At 38.7% G+C, this 18,271-nt stretch overlaps 1 non-coding gene across 1 annotated transcript; it reads right to left on the bottom strand.

Moving 5' to 3' along the window:
- Window positions 1-17,461: 17,461 nt before the first annotated feature.
- On the bottom strand, window positions 17,462-17,623 carry LOC142865971 (U1 spliceosomal RNA). Its single transcript, XR_012916065.1, has one exon. It is a non-coding gene; the product is annotated as a U1 spliceosomal RNA (small nuclear RNA).
- Between the last annotated feature and the right edge of the window lie 648 nt (window positions 17,624-18,271).

The following is an 18,271-nucleotide window of genomic DNA, read 5'->3' as shown; positions in this document are numbered from 1 at the left end:
TGGATTTGGCGATCCTCTCAGTTTGCCTCTGTCCTGCTATTTTCACCTCTTCCCAGCAGTGTGAATTGTGTTGGTCGGGTCCCCTACCTTAATCTCTGATATGGGGAGTGATACTTGTGCGGTCAAATCAGCCACACCCTGTTTGCTTGAGTTGGAAGATGCTATGATGTGCTATATAGCTGTCCTCCCTCTCATTGTTTGATGCTTGTGTGAAAGAGCCAGTGGCTGAGATGTTCTTTTGTGCCCATGGTAGACTCTGGTTCTCCAGGTGGAGTACTTGTGTGCTTCAATCTTTAGGAGGCACCCGGTAGCTCCTCGTGGGTTTGTTGGTCTCCACCTTCACTGTGGTGGGGAAAGAAGCAAGGCAGTTCACGGCTGGGTTGTAGGAGCCTAAAAGTCTTTGCAAAGCCTCAACGGGGCTCAGAAGTTGCTTTTATGGCCACTAGGGGGAGCTCGTGGTAGGAGGGTCAGGGCAAGCTCTCTAATCTGGGAGGGCTGTTCATGGGGGAGGGGCCTAAAATTTTGAGGGATAATGTCCCAGGCTGGGATCTTTCTGCTCTTATTCAGTAGTGCAGTTTTTCTGTGGGGAGAGGTGGGCCCTCCCCCAAATTGCCGCTCCTTGGACCCCCACAGCACACTCCTGTCAGTTTAGTCCATGTGTGTTCCCTCATCACCTGAGTTCAGCTCTCAAATCTCTCCCCAGTCTGTGTGTCTGATCCACTAGCCTGTGTTTCCACCAAACACTGGAGGACAGGGAGTTCCAAGATTGTGCACCCCAGTTCCACTATAAGTCCCCAGAGGAAGAGGTGTGGAGACTCTCTGTGAAGACCTTAGCCTGGAGCATGTGCCCACCAGAGAGAAATGGCTGCTCATGACTTCTCAGTTCAAACTGCTCTCTCTGTTGTAATGAGTGTGTGTGAGGAGGGGCTGCAGGCCCTGGTCAGCCTGCGTACCTGAGGTTGAGTCATTTGGTTACCATAGAATCAGGGATAGACTATTCCTCTCCAAATGTTATACCCTTATCCAATATGGTGGTTCTGCAGTGGGGGGATGGGCACACTCCCAGATCCCTGTTATTCAGCTCTTTACCACACTCTCTTGTCAGGTATGTTTGCACAGGTTTCCTTGCAACCTGAGTCTAGCTGGCAGACTTCTCCCCTGTATCTCCCTGCACCCCTCTCATGTCTGGGGGGCACTGGGACCAACTTGCTTATCTGAGCCACCAGCATGTAGCTCTGAGAAATGCCAGTGGGCAGGAAGTTCCCAAATTGTATACCCCTATTCCACAAGTCCTCAAGGGAAGAGGGGTGAGCCCCACTCTCTCTGGTGACCTCAGTCTGGGATGTGTGCCACTGGAGAGAAGTGGCTGTTTGTGAGCTTCTCAGCTCAAACTATGCTCGCAGCTGTAATTGGTGGGAGAGAGGCTTCAGCTTCCTGTCAGCTTGAACTCAAACTGCTTTCTCATTTGTAGTGGATAGGGAAGGTATAGAGAGAGAAGTGTCTGGATGGGAGAAAGCTGGCACTCCAGCCTCTCATGGCACTCTCTCAGGAAGAGCCACTCATGGACTGCCCAAACTCCTTGGACTCGCTAGTTGACCCCACTATTCCTTATTTGCAGCTGTGCCTGGGGTTGTGGAGAGTGGAGCAGCCTTCAGTAAACTTAGTGTCCTGCTGGTCACCCAAGGTGTGTAGGAGTGGGAGGGGAATCCCCCCTTACCCTTTCACTGGGCTCTGAACCTCTCTGGGTTTGATCCTCGCTGATATATTCTCCTCTTTATCTTCTTCCTTCTTGGCTTCACAATTTTTCTCTGTGTGGTCTCCAGCTGTCTCTGTCATCTCTCTCTCTGATCCACACCTGAGCTGTGACTCTTCTCCCCTCTCCTCTATCCAATATCCTGCCTTCCCATCAGATAGTCCGACAACCTGTCTCTAGTTGGCCATCTTGCAAGTCTCCTCTCCATTTGCATTTATTACCCCAGGATCCTAGATGCCATGTCTATACGGGAAATGAGTCCTGGCTAGGGTAAAACTAAACGTTTCTGGATCATCACCTCTTTTCTCATTAGTGTTGTTTAATTGACCAGGTTAATTTAATTATCGACTTAACCCAAGATTAGAATGGAAATGTATGATAAATCAAAGCTTTGGGGAGCACCCACTTAAGAATTGTAAATACACTGCTTAGACCTTCTGTGCCCTACCTTCTGACATCTAGGGTTTTTTAAACAAAAGAAATATTATTATATATGTAACATATATCTAATTTATTATATATATTTATAATATGACATTTTGATATACATATAAGTCATGCACCACATAACTATGTTTTGATAAAAGACCAAATATATAACAGTGGTCCCATAAGATTATAATACTGTATTTTTACTATACCCTTTCTATGTTTAGATATGTTTAGATACACAAATACCATTGTGTTAGAGTTGCCTATAGTATTCAGTACACTAGCATGCTATACAGTTTTGTAGCCTCAGAGCAATAGGCTATGTCATCTAGCCTTGATGTGTAGTATGCTATACCATCTAGGTTTCTGTAAGTACACTCTGTGATGTTCACACAGCAATGAAAGCCCTATCATTAAGTAATGCATGCATGTACATAGTGAAGTTATTTCTATAGTCAAGCTAATGAACACATTCTTCATCTCACATAGTTACTTTTGTGTGTGATGGTAAAAGTACCTAAAATCTCTTAGGAAATTTACTGTGTAATACAACTATAGTCCTCATGCTGTACATCAGATCCCTAAACTTATTCATCCCATATAACTACAACTTTATACCTTTTGACCTGTATTTCTCCATTTCTCCCCAACTCTCTGCCCCTGGTAACCACTCTTCTACTCTTTGCCAATTATTCAACTTTTTAAATTTTGGTTGAAGAGCCACTGATCACTTCACTTTTCTTTTTTTTTGAGACAGGGTCTCACTTTTTTCGTAGGCTGGATTGTAGTGGTGTAATTACAGCTCACTGCAGCCTTGAACTACTGGGCTCAAGAGATCTTCCTGCCTCAGCCTCCTGAGTAGCTGGGACTATAAGCATGTGCCACCATGCCCAGCTAATTTTTGCATTTTTTGTAGAGATGGGGGTCTCACTATGTTGTCCAAACTGATGTCAAACTTCTGGCCTCAATCAATCCTCCTGTCTCAGCCTCCCAAAGTGCTGGGATTATAGGTGTGTGCCATGACACCCAGCCTAATCACTTCACCTTAAGGGTGCTATGCGTTCACACTAGAAGAGAGAGCCCTTCTGAGTCCCTCTTTAATTTTGGTCCTTGTGTATTTATGGTTTGCTTGTTCATTCATGTTGCACATGTGATATCTTGTATTGTAGTAGTATTTCCCAGTTTATTACATTGATAGATGGACAAGGTTTAAGGCATTTTCTTACTGCCTAGAGTGTAAGTTTGACTCCTAATCAGATGCTGTAAATGTAGTCTTATATGTTAAAAAATATATATATATATATAATATATATATATTCTACCACGAGTATAAGGGATATCTATATGTAGATACTGCTTTGAACCTTTCAACTTTCTGATTTATCTGTAAAAAATTTTTATAAGGTACCAGTTTATCCTCAACAGATGGTTTATTATGTAAAAGTCAGCTTTAAAACAAACATGTCACAATTATTTTATTCTCTGCAGCAGAATTCCTACTGTTGATGAACTCCTAATTGGAATTTGGTTCTGGCAAAGAATGAAAAACAGAGACATACTGTGAGGAGACAGTGCCAAAAATAGCGTACTGAGCAATACAAAGGACCAGAGCAATTCCACCTTGTGTTTTCTTTAGGCTCTTTTTCTTCCATTGATATGGAGGAGACCATTTGGCCTTAGTACAATCCCATCTTGTGGACCAGGAGATGGAAACACTAAGAGGCATTGTCCATGCCATGAGTAAGGAAAGATTAAGGACTTTTGATGACTTCTTCCCTGCTTGTGCACAAATCAATAAGGTTCCAAGCTCAACTGCTCTTACTACCCCTTCATAATACCCAGAAGGACTAGTGCTAACGTGTCCCTAGAACTTCTCTACTGAAATGGGAAAAGTCCTAGAGAGGAGTTGTCAGCAGCAATATCAAAATTGCTAAAAACTACTAGACATTTGTTATAAGATGGGCTCTGTGGTAAATGCTAGGCATACATTATCTCACTGAATATAGGTAAAACCCCTATAAAACCTGGCAAAACATCTGGCTTACAAATGAAAAAACAGAGGCACACAGTGGTTAAATTACTTGCTCAAGGTCAGGTAGCTAATAGGTGATAGAGCTGGCATCAGAACCCAGCTCAGTATGACTTCTAACCATCTATAACTTATCTGACATATATGTGTATGATCATTAGGATATTAGTGTACATTAATGCATTAGGCTGGACTTGATTATAAAATTAGCAATCACTCACCTATGTGCCTGACTTAATGACACACAGGACAGGGGAGTTTTAGAATGGGGGCCAAGTGTGTGTGTGTATGTGCATGTACATGAGAATAGAAAAGTCTATAGCAAGGTTTTATACATCATCTACTAAAGTATAGTACTAGAAAATCTAAGATAGGAGCAATAAAGATATCAGCAGGGGCATCATGAAAATCCCTGAAATTAGGTTTTATTAACGGTGATTTCTAACAATGTAGCTTTACTGGCCCAAAAACCAAAGTCAGTGCAAACTTGTCCTTTAAGCACAGAGACTGCCTCATTGTTAGCTGCACTGAAACATGTCATTTGAAAAATCCACCTATGTTTGACACATGCTGACACATCTACCAGCCCTTGCTGGGGGAACAATGCAGCCTCAGGTCCCAGGAGATGCCACAATGAAAGAACCCCAGGTGGTCTGCAATATTATCAGCTTCTGAAAGGTAGCCTTTTCTCTGAGCTGAGGGCGCTAGGCACACTTGGCTTCTAACTCGCCATATGGTGTGTGTTATTGAGCTGGGCTGCTTTGCTCGGTGTCTGGCGTGATGTGGCACTTAATTCTGTGGAATTATTTCCTTACTCAATTAAAAAATATCCTGTTCTAAATTCTCATCTGTTTCTCACTACAACTCTCCCCCCCCACCCCGCCTCCGCCAATCCCCTAGGCACTGAATATATTCTCTGCTTTGCTCCTTGCTTGTTCTTTCTTTTTACTTTTCTATTTTAAACCTTTTTCGCCTCTGACTTAAAAGTGCAGCAGGAGAATGGAACATGGTTATACACACTGGGCCTGGATTTTCACAAAGCAGCTAATCCCTGAGATCCATCCATTCCTTTTCTAAGGGAGGCTTTTCGTTATTTCTCTCTTGCCATATTTTTCAGGATTTCACTCTCAGTAAAGTTCTTGAAGGCATTAAAGAAAGAAAGAAATATACAAAGAAACAAAACTGAGGTACTTTATTAGGAGGCCCACTGATTTTATTTGTATAGCTCCTCACCTTTGGCTTAATTCTTCTGAGTCTCTAATATAATCTTCTCTGGTTGGATTCATATGTAGTTGCTCAAATAACAAATAATCACCTTCAGTGTTTTTATCACACTGCTTCCTGTCCAGGAACCTCCAAGCCTGTGAGATTTCATGAACTCAGGAAGATTCTCAGGGTTCAAACATGTCCCTATGCATCCACTGCAGAGCTTGAAAGTCCTAAGAATTGAATGGTGTCACCTGAAGGCCATAGTGAGCAATGCAAATGGTTCCTGGGATGGATCCCTACATGAATTTATGAGAATTGGTTTGTTCAGGTTTTGCATCAGAATTACTTGAGTATTTTGTTACAATGCATATACCTGGTCCCTACCATAAATCTACAGAACTAAAATATTAAAATTATGTGTGATGGAGTGGGGGAAGATGTCAGGCTCAAATATATGCAATTAAAAATAAGCTCCCTAGAGAGTGTTCACAGAAATTTGAGAACTATTATCAAAAGATAATTCTTAAGCAGGGAAGAAGCATGATCAGACTTTTTTCTTTTTTAAAGAATGATCTGGTGGCAATGTGGAGAATTACTGGCCTGGAGGAAAGTAAAGACTTGGATGGAAAAAGAATTTAAAAAGCTGATACAAAGGGGGCAAAATAATAGGTCACCTGTAGGAAACCAATAGCAGGTTATGCTTTTAGATGTTAGAAAAGAAGTTGGAAGTCTGAAATGAATGGCTACAGTCCCTGAAACTCCAGCCTTGGGCCTGTCCCCTAGCAGTTTCCATCCTTTATTTAAAAAAATTTTAGAGGGCTGTTTATTTCTTCTTATCTATCACAGGAAAAGAGCTCACTTCTCCCTTTTAAACTAGAACTTAGAGGTAAAATGACACATCTGTGTGAAGGAGGATTGTGCTACTGAAGCAGTGGATCCAAGTGGCAGTTTCCAAAGTGTGGTCCTTTGATCACCTGTGTCTGAATGGGCAGATATGTTGGTTAAAATGCAGATTCCTGACCCTTACCTCAGTCAGAATTCCAGATTCCTGAGTCTGACCTACTGAATCAGAATGGTTCCCCCCAAATCTTTAGTATAACTGGATTTCCAAGTGACACTGATACATAAGAAAATTTGAAAAGCGATATTCTACAGTATTTATGTCTTTGTTCTTTAAGTTCCCTTCCCTCTATCTCTGCTTGTGGAAATCTTGCTTATCTGTAAAGTCCCAGCCTTCCCTGATCCACTTGATCCAGCTCCAACAGATATGACCTCTTCTGCTGCTATGGGGATGGGACATATGAGGATATATCACAACTGGGGTGCAGGAGAGAGTTGGGGAGTACTGAGATGCAGCAGCTTGACTGGCAGTGGTGGGAGGGACCCAGGGTTTTTACTTGGAATTTGCACATTTGAATTGAGGCTGCAAAAAGGTAGGAAACCCAGGGTAGACCAACAGCAAAATTGCCCACGCTGGTCTCAGCTGTGACTTCAATCACCACAGCAATCATGCTTAGGGATGAGGATTGGAGATCATGTTAGGGCAGGGATCTAGCGTGGAAAGTGAGACAAAATGCCTGCCAACCTGCAACTGCACATGGGGGAAGGAAAGTGGGCTAGCCTGGAGTCTTCTTCTCCTCTATCTCTGCATGTGAGAACCCTGTTTCAACTTCAACATCACAGTTACCTGCGCAGGCTGCTTGGGCTACCCCACTCTGAGAGTAACAACTGAACCCTGATGCTTTCCTGCCCCTTTCATTTGAAGAGCAGGTTGGTGCACTTTCCTGGGCTCTTCAACTGAAATCTTCAGAGGCCCTAAGATAGAAAATACTGAGGAATAGTCCACATTCTTTGGGAGGCCCGGGCTATAGGGAAATTTATCTAGGGCCAAGTAAAGTTTGAAGACCACCTGCATCAGTGCCTCAGTGAGATTGAGCTGCTATAACAAAATATCCTAGGCTGAGTGGTTTAAACCACAGAGATTTATTTTCTCACAGTTCTAGAAGTTTGGAAGTGTAAGAGTATGGTGTCAATATGGTCAGCTTCTGGTGCAGGTTCTCTTCCTGGCTTACAAATGGCCACTTTGTCCTCACATAGCCTTTCTTCTGAGTGCTCATAGAGCATGGAGTGGGTGGGGGAGGAGAGTGAGGGGAAACTTGGGCGTGGGGGAAAAGGAAGGGGAAGAGCAGACAGGGGAAGAGGGAGGGAGAAAGCACTCTTCTTCTTATAAGACCACCAATCCTATTGAATTAGGGCTCTACTTTTATTACTTCATTTAACATGAATTCCTTCCTAAAGGTCCTATCTCCAAATACAGTCATGTTGGAGATTAGAGCTTCAACATAAGAATTTTGGGGAGACACAATTAAATCCATAGCAATCAGCATCACCTATGTTTGCTTGTTTGCGAGGCCCCATCCCACATCTCCTCAATTAGAATCTCAGCTTAGAGCCAGAGTCTGCAAGCACTTCAGATAATTCTGATGGATGCTGGTGTTTAAGAGACACTACTATAAATAATATACTTTGTATTTAACACATTAACTGCCATGAATTTATTTAATTCATGCTAGTTTTGAGCCTGGGGCCTTGTGAAGCATACGTTAACTCACACATCTATTCATTATGAAATATTTTTCAAGTTGCATATAACTCACACAGAGAAAACAATAAAAAATAGCCAAATTTTCATTAAATGAGAAAGGATTGTTTAGTTTTTAAATATTTTATTCTATTTTTGTATTGAAACACTATGGCCCCAAGGAAAAAATTTTTTTCCTAGTGTGGCAGTCAGTGTGTTAATATTTAGTTCACCTTTCACTTGATCTCAATTTTTTTGAAGACTTTATTTCCATCCTGTGCTATCATTTGGTGGGTAGCACAGTCCCTATTTTTAATTACTCTTGGCAGAAGTAGGGCTTTTTTTCATGCATCCTAATCAATGGTTCTCAAACTTTAGTGTGCATAAGAATCAGCTAAAATCTTGTTAAAATTAAGATTCTAATTTAGTAGGTCTGTGGTGATGCCTGAGAGGCTACATTTTTAATAAGCTCCCTGATGATACAGATGTTGATACATGGACGGTACTTGAAGTAGCAAGGTCCTAAATCATTTTTCCAAGTTTTAAAGGGGTTAATGTAACTTAGGGAGAGCAAATTTAAATGGCTTCACTGGCCAGGCCAGTAAGTAACTATAAATGTATAAAACTATCAGTGGTGATACAGTTGTTCAACTACACATTTTAAAACGCACTGGGCTAGCCAAATCATCTACAAACTGTTTCCATCTGAGGCAACTGGTTTGTAACGCCTTTACTAATACAAGTATTTGAAGATTTGTCAATAAGTATTTTCCCCTCCGCCCACTTTATGGGTTTTTTAGATTTCAACCACAATCTTTCACTCTTCCTTTCTCCACTCTTAATTGGCATTGCTATCAAGCTTTGTACGCATTTTTAAGGATTATTATTATTTTAAAACGTATGTGCTACATAAGCAACCAGATTGTAACTCTTCAAGGGCAGGGACTAGGCTTTGTTTCTTTTGTTTCTTCTCGATAATGTTTAGTTCTGTGTTCAGTTCACAGTGGGCAATCAGTCACCAATGACTAATTGACTCACTGTCAGGACCAGGACAGTACTTGAGAAGAGAAGTGAGTACACTAGAATAGCTGAGATTTGGAGATAAGGCCCACATCCTATGTGATCAGCATACAGTTTCTCCTAGTTTGAAGAAGGCAAGCCATGAGGGTTTTTTGTTTTGTTTTGTTTTAAGGGAATATTTTATTTTTCCAATATTAAAATACAGGCCAGGCTTGCTCAATTGCTATTGTTTTGAATTTTGCAGGATGTGTTGTGTTTGCAGCTTCTGGACTTGCCAATCTGCTATTTTTGGTGTTCTTCATTAAATGGATTGTTGATATGTAAATACACAAGTTGCTATGCAAAATTGCCCTAATTTTCTTGGGAACTTTCTTCCTGCAGCTTGCGCAAAGGCATTAATGTTACTTTTCCACATTCAAGAATATTTTAAGTACTTGTAGCAAAATTGTGCTAAACCAATTGTCAAAACTTGGGAGTGTACCATAAAAGAGAATTGATACAGATAAAATCAACCCATTTGCATGGTCTCCCATTTATTTATATGTATGCAAATATATCTGTATGTGGCATAGATATATGCACACATTGTGTTACAGCTAAAGATTCAACTGCAGTTAATGACCATACAAAGGGAAGAACTATTAGCAAATTAATTAAGAACCTGTCTGTCATGCTATTGTAAAAAGAAGTCATTTGCTAGCTTAAAGAGGAACTCTTTTCCATCACTGAAAATTGTGATTCTATAAAATGTTTGCTGACTTCTGCTAGAGAAGACTTTTGTTCAAATAAACAAAAGGCTGTAGATAACTAGTCAACCAGAGAAGTGTAATCATTAACTGAATTGAATACTTTTTTGATTATGATTCCCTACTTATTTGTTCAACAAATATTGAAGGATCAGAAATCCTTTTATGTGCTAGACACAGTACAGGGCACAGGGTGAATGAGGGGTCATAGTAGTAAACCAGACAACCCATGGTCCTTGTCTTCTTGAAACTAAATTAATTGCAAGTGCTATCATTAGTGTGTGTATGTGTATTTGCATATTATAATAATTAGAACAATTTTACATGTTTTCTCTTTGTAATCAAAGAATTATAGAGTAGAGAAAGTTAAATGGAAAGCCATTTAACATATTCCTTCATCCTTCAGGTATCTGGAAGAGTTTGTGGGTTACAGCGGACACTATTGGAGCCCCATTCATTATCTCCCAGGCCCTCATTGTTTCTGTGCACACTCACCTGACAAGTACCAGTGACTCATTGCCTGTCTGCTTTCTCTGGTCTCTGGAGCCCACAAGACCTGTGCTGGGAGTTAACATAACCCCCCATACCCCCACAACGAAGCAGCCTTTATTCAACTAAGTACTGAGGGGAATTAGTAGATAAATACCCCAGCTCCCTGCCCCTCTGTTGGGATAACTCTGAGGTATTCTACATTCTCTCACAGAATTCCCTGGTGGGATTGAGCCCTAGTCACCTACAATGGTGATCTCTTCAGTATTGCATCCTATATGGGCTTCCTTCTCTAACCTGCCACACTTCCCTATTTTCCTACCCATGTTTCCTGGGATAACCTTCCAAATACACCACTTGCATTCACATTCTTTGCTCAGGGTCAGCTTCTAGGGGAAACCAATCTGTCATGTGTCAATCTAGGCTATTCAGAGACATATGATGGGATTGTATATTCAAGGGCAAGACAAAGACAAATTTATTTTGAAAATCATATCTAATGTAAAATACATGGCTCTCATTCCCAGACAAAATATAAATAGATCATTTATTTTTCTCCAGCATTTGGATGCAAATGATTAGTTAATTAAGTATATTTGAGGAAGTCCTTATCTTTGAGAAAAAGTAAATTATTTTGCAATTTGAATAATAGAACCCTACTTTTGGTCAGGTAATTTCACAGTTTTATCTATTGGACTTTTAAGAAAGACAGCTGGTACCTTTTAATATTGTGAGCCTTGTTTTAGGATCTGGTCACCTCTTTTAATCTCTTCCCACCCTTTCCCCTTCCCTACCCAGGTCTTCCTGGGATAGTGATAGAAAGTTGGGCTGGGTGATTACAACATAACCCAAAGCTCATCTTCCCTTTTGTTTGTTTTGTTTTCTGTTTTATTTTTGTTGCTGTTTTCTCTCATCCACAGTCTGTTTCTGTTTTCCTCTGACTTGAATGGAATCTTACCCCTAGTTTTATAGAGACAGTGTCCACAATTTCCCTTTGCAGCCTCATAAACCCAGTGCATATATTTCTCTCTTCCCTTTATTGGTGGTGAGAAAGTCATTTGGTTTTTATCATACTCGGAGTATTCCAGCCTATGAATAATGTAATATTGGAAATGAAAACAGATAAGCAAAAACAAAAACAAAAAAACTATTGAGCTTATGGCAGGATGGAAGAGGACTTATAACATGAACTTTTTATACTAGTACATTTTATGTATGTGTGCCAGAATTTATCTTTCTCATTTTAACTTTATTCCATCCAATCACCTGCACCTGTTAAGATTCTTTCATTTGTGAGCTTGAGGGTGGCCATTTCTGGAGAGTGGAGTTTGCCTTGAACAGAAGCATAGAAGAGGCTCCCTGAGTAGAAATGGGGACTTGGCTTCAATTACCAAGGCTTTTTGTTGTTAGGACTCCATGTCTCTGCATCAATTGCTTGTCTGGATACTTCAACTCTTGCCTTTTCTTGCAAAGGTCTTAGTTCAGGATGTTTATGTAGACTTTGGATTTTATATCTCTGTCTTGTCTTTATTTTCTCTGTTCAATGTACCTACCTAACTCACTGCCTATTATGAATTCTTATAATAGTAGACATTGAATAGATATTTCTTAAACATTGGATATATTCCCTGACTCCCACTTGCATGATCTTTTTATGGCTTCTAAGACCTGAGCCCTTGATTCCTGACTCTAAACTTTGTCCTTAACTCAGGCTCCTGGGTTATTTCACAGGGCCGATAAGTTCCTCTGCCTGGATCCTTCCCTTTACCACCAGCCCTGCCTCAGTTTCTTGCAGTTCTAGGTCCTTAATTTGTACCACATCTTGCTGACTTTCTGTAATGCTGACAGTCTCATGTAGATAATGTAACTAGAATGTTCACAATAAGGAAGCAAGTTAACAAATCTGAGATCCACAATCCTGTTTACACTTTTATTTTGAAGGATAATTATGTCTTTGCTTAAGTAAGGCCCTATGTATTGAGTGCAGATGTCAGAGCAAGAAAGTGTTGACTAAGACTGGGTTCCTGCTGTGAAGTGCAAGATGTGTGAAATTCTAGCATATGTGCACAAATTTAAACTCATCATTTACTGACAGGCAATAATTACTTTAATGAAGTCAGGAGTCTATTTCAAATAAGCAGTTAGAGTTAACAATAAAATTGTAAACAGGACCCTAATTAATGAATTTCCAGGTACTTCCCATCTCTGTGGATGCTATGAGCTATAAAAAATTGAGAAAAATAATTAGTATTTAAGTACTTATGTCATGCTGAGCACTGTGCCAGCCCTTTTATATTGTCTCATTTAACTCCACAACAACTCTATATGGTAAATACTATTATTATCCCCATTATTCAGATGAGGAAACTGAGACTTGGAGGTGAAAAACATTGCCCAAAGCCACATATGTTAGTAAATGGTAGATCTGTGATACAAACACAGGCTAGTTTCACTCTAGAACCCAAGCTCTTTACCATGATAATATATTACCCTAGACTATATAGTAAATATATAAAACTCACTTCCCAAGTATGTCAATCAGGATATCCCAATAGGAAACATATAATATACTCAGATTAGGATAATTTGAAGAGAGTCTATTCATAAAGAGACTATTTATAGGAGTGTGAGTATAAGGGATCCACTAGGAGTAGCATAGTAATAGCAAAATTAGCTATGATTATTTCTAAGCTAAAGGGCCGGAGTAGTTACTGGCACCCAGAAAGAGTCATATATTAATAGAAGAGTCTGACTTGAGAGAAGTAGTGACCTTTGAGCATAGCCAGGCCAGAGCAACCTCAGGATTATATACCCTGACCTTAGTTTTCCTCTCCCTATGATCTCTTACTGGGCTCACCATTGGCCAAGTCCTTCCAAAATCAAGAAGGAAAGGTACCAATCGATAAACTCCATGCAGATCAACTTCCCAAGGCAGAGAGCAAGGTGAGGGCTAGAGAGTGGCTCTAGAGGGGCAATTGGAGACTATCCATCATACCATGAATTAATAGAACATTCTAATTTACCAATGTGCTCTGTTGAAGTTCAAGTAGCTTTTCACAGTTTTTAGCTGAGTGGAAAATATAAATCCTTCACCAAATGAGGCTTTTTTGCCTTTCTAAGTGGTTATGGCAAAGTTATAATTTAATGTCTCATGAGCACCTAATAATGCAGTCAGTATTTTCCTTATTCTGTTGAATTTAAGTCAGAGTTAACTTGACATTTACATTACCGCAAATCTTCTCAGGTTGCTAGTTCAGTTATTTATACATGTTCATAAAGTTTTCCCATAACTTTTTATTTTTATCTCCCACTCCTCAACACTCCGATTTCTGTCAAAAAGACTCCAAACTGGAAAACTGGGGTCATCTTTGTCATATCCATCTTGTCATTTAAAAATCAAGCCATTCACTGATTACAGTTAATTCTTCCACTAGTTTATTTTACAGCCCGAATTTCTCTCTCCTGTTGTAACAACCTTAATACAAATGTTTATCACTTCCTATCTGGGTTTTAGTGATGGCTTCTTAATTGCCACATTAATCTTCTTAGACGGAAATTTTGAACATAAAACTCCACTCTCAAAAAACTTCAATGGATTCCTCCATATCTGTGGGAGCAGGGCCATACTCCATAGTACAGCATTCAAATCCTTCCACAGCTCAGTTGCTACCTTTCTTTCCAAACTTTTTTCACAATAGTTTCACCAGGCAACTCTAGTACAGTGAAATCACTCAACTTCTTAGGCCCTGAAATTGCTATATGCATTTCCCCTTCAATGTGTTGACTCAAGTTGTTCGTTATTGAAATGGCCTCTTTCTTTTTCAATTGTCTAAATCCCATGTTTCATTTGAGGCTCAGCTCAACTCCTTTTTCTTTCAATGCTGCCTGTACTCAGTCTTCAGTGTGTTCTTCACGCCAGTAGCACTATCAACAAATAGACATAGCAGCACTAATACCTATTTTCTAGGGTTGTTAATAATAATGCTTTTCTCATGGGTTTGTTGTGAGGCTTATATAACTTGATAAATATGCAATTTTTAGAACAATGCCTGGTATGTGGTAAGCTCTCAATAAAATTTAGCTATCAAAATTATTTATTATTTCTATTACAACTCATTTGGCACTTAGCCTAGTACTTTGTGTTACTACTTTGCTTTGCATGTATTTGGAGTATTTCCCTAGTTAAATTACCATCCCCATGAGGTAAGAGTGTGGCTTTTATTTTTTATCAATTACTGTATTCTAAACATCTAACAGAGCTTGGCTGATAGTGGATTTCAATAAATGCTTATTGTGTGATAGATGATGGCGATAATGATGCTGCTTACTACTCTATTCTCTGCTTGTGGAAAATGGCTACAATATATGTCAATTTCTAAAATAATTAATTGCATTATAAAGCTGGTAAGTACGCTTACAGATAATTTAGTTCCACACCATTGTCTTCTAGATGATACAACTGAGGCTCAAGGGAGAGGAAAAGACTTGCCCCAAACCACAAAGTTACTAGTTAATGACAGAGTCAGTATTAGAACTCAGAATGTATTCCAGATCAGTGAATTGAACAAATATTTATTGAGCCCTTATTATGTATCAAGTACTGTGCTGGGTGTTGGGGAGATATGTGTGACTAGGACAAAGTTCTTGCCTTCATGTCATTTGCTTTCTTTTATTGATATATAATATTTGTACATGTACATATAATATTTTGTTACATGCATAGAATATATAATGATCAAGTCAGGATATTTAGGGTATCCCTCACCTTGAGTACTTATCCTTTCTATGTTTTGGGAACATTTCAAGTCTTCTCTTATAGCAAATTTAAAATATATAATATTAATACATTGTTCTTCACTATAGTCACTCTGCTATTGAAAATTAGAACTTATTCCTTCTATCTGACTGTATGTTTATATCCATTAACCAGCCTTTCTTCATCCCTTCCCCCATCATATACACCCTTCCCAGACTCTGGTATCTATCATGGAGATATATCTACCTCCATGAGGTCCAGTTTTATAGTTCTCACATCCGAGTAAGAACATGCAATATTTGTCTTTCTGTCCCTGGCTTATTTCATTCACTTAACATAATGACCTCCAGTTCCATACATGTTGCTGCAAATGGCATGATTTTGTTTTTATTTTGGGCTACATATTCTTGTGTGTGTGTGTGTGTGTGTGTGTATATACACACCGCATTTTCTTTATCTACATATCCATTGTTGGAGACACTTGGGTTGATTCAATGCTGTTTGAATAGTGCTGGACTAAATGTGGGAGTACAGGTATCACTTTGATATACTGATTTACTTTTCTTTGGATAAATACCTAGTAGTGGGATTGCTGCTTTGTATGACAATTTGGTTTTTTGAGACATCTCTGTACCACTATACTGTTTTTCCATAGTGATCGTACTAATTTATATTTCCACCAGCAGCGTTTGAGTGTCCTTTTCTCCACATCATAACTAGTATCTGTTATTTTTTGTCTTTTTAATAATAATCATTTTAACTCGGGTGAGATTATATCTCATGGTGGTATTGATTTGCATTTCTCTGTTGATTAGTGATGTTGAACATCTTTCATATAATTGCTGACCATTTGTATGTCTTCTTTTGAGAAATGTATATTTGTGGTTTTTGCCCACTTCTTAATGGGATTATATGTTTCTTTATTACTGAGTTGCTTGAGTTCCTTGTACATTCTAAATATTGGTTCTTTGTTGCAATATTTTCTCCCATTCGACAGGTTGTTTTTCACCCTGTTGATTGTTTTCTTTGTGTACAGAAGCTTTTTAGTTCACTATAGTCCCACTTACCTATTTTTGTTTTTGTTGCCTATGTTTTGAGGTCTTAGTCATGCAATCTTTGCCTAGATCTATGTCCTGAAGTGATTTCCCTACATATTCTTCTAGAAGTTTTATAGTTTTAGGTCTTACATTTAAGTCTTTAATATACATTGAGTTGATTTTTGTATATGGTCCAGTTTCATTCTTCTGCATATGGATATCTAATTTTTCCAGCATCATTTGTTGAAGAGGGTGTCCTTTCTCCAATGTACATTCTTGGTGCCTTTGTTGAAAATAAGTTGGTTGTAAATATGTGAATTTTTTTCTGGGTTTTCCATTCTCTTCCATTGATCTATGAGTATGTTTTTATACCAATACCGTGCTGTTTTGGTTACTATAGCTTTGTACTATATTGTGAAGTCAGGTAGTGTGATGCCACCAGCTTTGTTCTTTCTCAGAATTTCTCAGAATTGCTTTTGGCTATCTTGGCTCTTTAATAATTCCACAAAAAAATTAGAATTGTTTTTCTATTTCTGTAAATATCACATTGGTATTTTGATAGAAATTGTACTGAATCTGTAGATTGATTTGGGTAGTATGGTCATTTTAATAATATTAATTATTCCAATTCATGAATGTGAGATGTCTTTTCATTTGTTTGTGTCCTCTTCAGTTTCTTTCATCAGAGTTTTATGGTTTTCATTGTAGAAATCTTTTACCTCCTTGGTTAAATTTATTCCTACATGTTTTTGGTAGCTATTGTAAGTGGGATTGCTTTCTTGATTTTTTTCTCAGCTAGTTCATTATTGGTATATAGAAACACTACTGATTTTTGTATGTAGATTTTATATCCTGTATTTTTAGTGAATTTATTTTTCAGATCTAAGAGTTTCTTGGTGGCGCCTTTAGGTTTTTCTAAATATAAGATCACATTGTCTGCAAAGAGGGACAACTTGACTTTCTCTTTTCCAATTTGAATGTCTTTTTATTTCTTTCTCTTGTTTAATTGCTCTGGATAGGATTTCCAGTACTATGTTGAATAGGAGTGGTGAAAGTAGGCATCCTTGTCTTGTTCCAGTTCTTAGAGGAAAGGATTTCAGCTTTTCCCCATTCACTAGTGATGTTAGCTATGGGTTACCATATATGGTCTTTATTATGTGGAGGCATATTGCTTTTATGCCTTGTTTATTGAGTTTTTATCTGAAAGAATAATGAATTTTATCAAATGCTTTTTCTGCATGTATAAAGAGGATTATATCATTTTTCCTTCATTCTGTTGGTATGAGGTATTATGGTTATTGATTTACATATGTTGAACCATCCTTGCATCCCTGAGATAAATCCAACCTGATCATGGTTTAGTATCTTTTTGATGTATAATTGCATTCGGTGTGGTAATATTTTCTTAATAGGGGAAAGCACAAATACAATCTCCAATACCACAAATTATGCAGCGGACTCCCTATATTTGGAGAAATTGTAGGGGTCAGTACATTCAGAGTGCAATGGATGAACCTCACCCTGAGAAAACCACCTTCATGATCATGCTATCTCCCCTGCCAGATAAGTATTTTTTAAATGGGATAAAAACATACAAATTTTATTGAACATTTTTAGGTGTGCATAGGAGCCTTCGTGGGAAAAATGAAGACCAGAAGTGTTTAGGACCAAGAGCTTATTGTTTATATATCTTACATCTTTATAACAAAACAACATGAATTTGTAGTGATAAAACCAAGGAAAGGGAGTTTACACTTCTAGGGGCAGTAAATTGTGGGAAAGTGACTAGGAAATATATGGGGAATCCAGAGGAACATAAATGTTATTCTAGTAGGTTTGTTTGTATAGATCCACTTCAGTGTTGATTCCCAGCCTCTGGCAATAAGAATGTTCTTGTTTTACTGGCACAGGGAGGGCACCTTTATCATGGGAAATTTTATTACTTGATTTCAGGTAGAAAGGGTGAGGTCAGAGAGCCCCTCCTGCATCTGCTGTTCCTCAAGTACCTTCAAGTATGCTAGTATTTTGTTGAGAATTTTGTCTATATGTTCATTAGGGATGTTGGTCTGAAGTTTTATTTTTTTGTTGTTGTTGTTGCCTCCTTCTCTGGTTTCGGTATCAAAGTAATGCTGGCTTCATAGAATGAATTAAGGAGAATTCCCTCCTCTTCAACTTTTTGAAACAGCTTCAGAATTGATGTTAGTTCTTATTTGTCAGTT

Source organism: Microcebus murinus, chromosome X (genome assembly GCF_040939455.1).
Source record: "Microcebus murinus isolate Inina chromosome X, M.murinus_Inina_mat1.0, whole genome shotgun sequence".
NCBI lineage: Eukaryota > Metazoa > Chordata > Mammalia > Primates > Cheirogaleidae > Microcebus > Microcebus murinus.
Note: the sequence above shows the minus strand (reverse complement) of the source record. Positions and strands in the feature narration are given on the sequence as shown.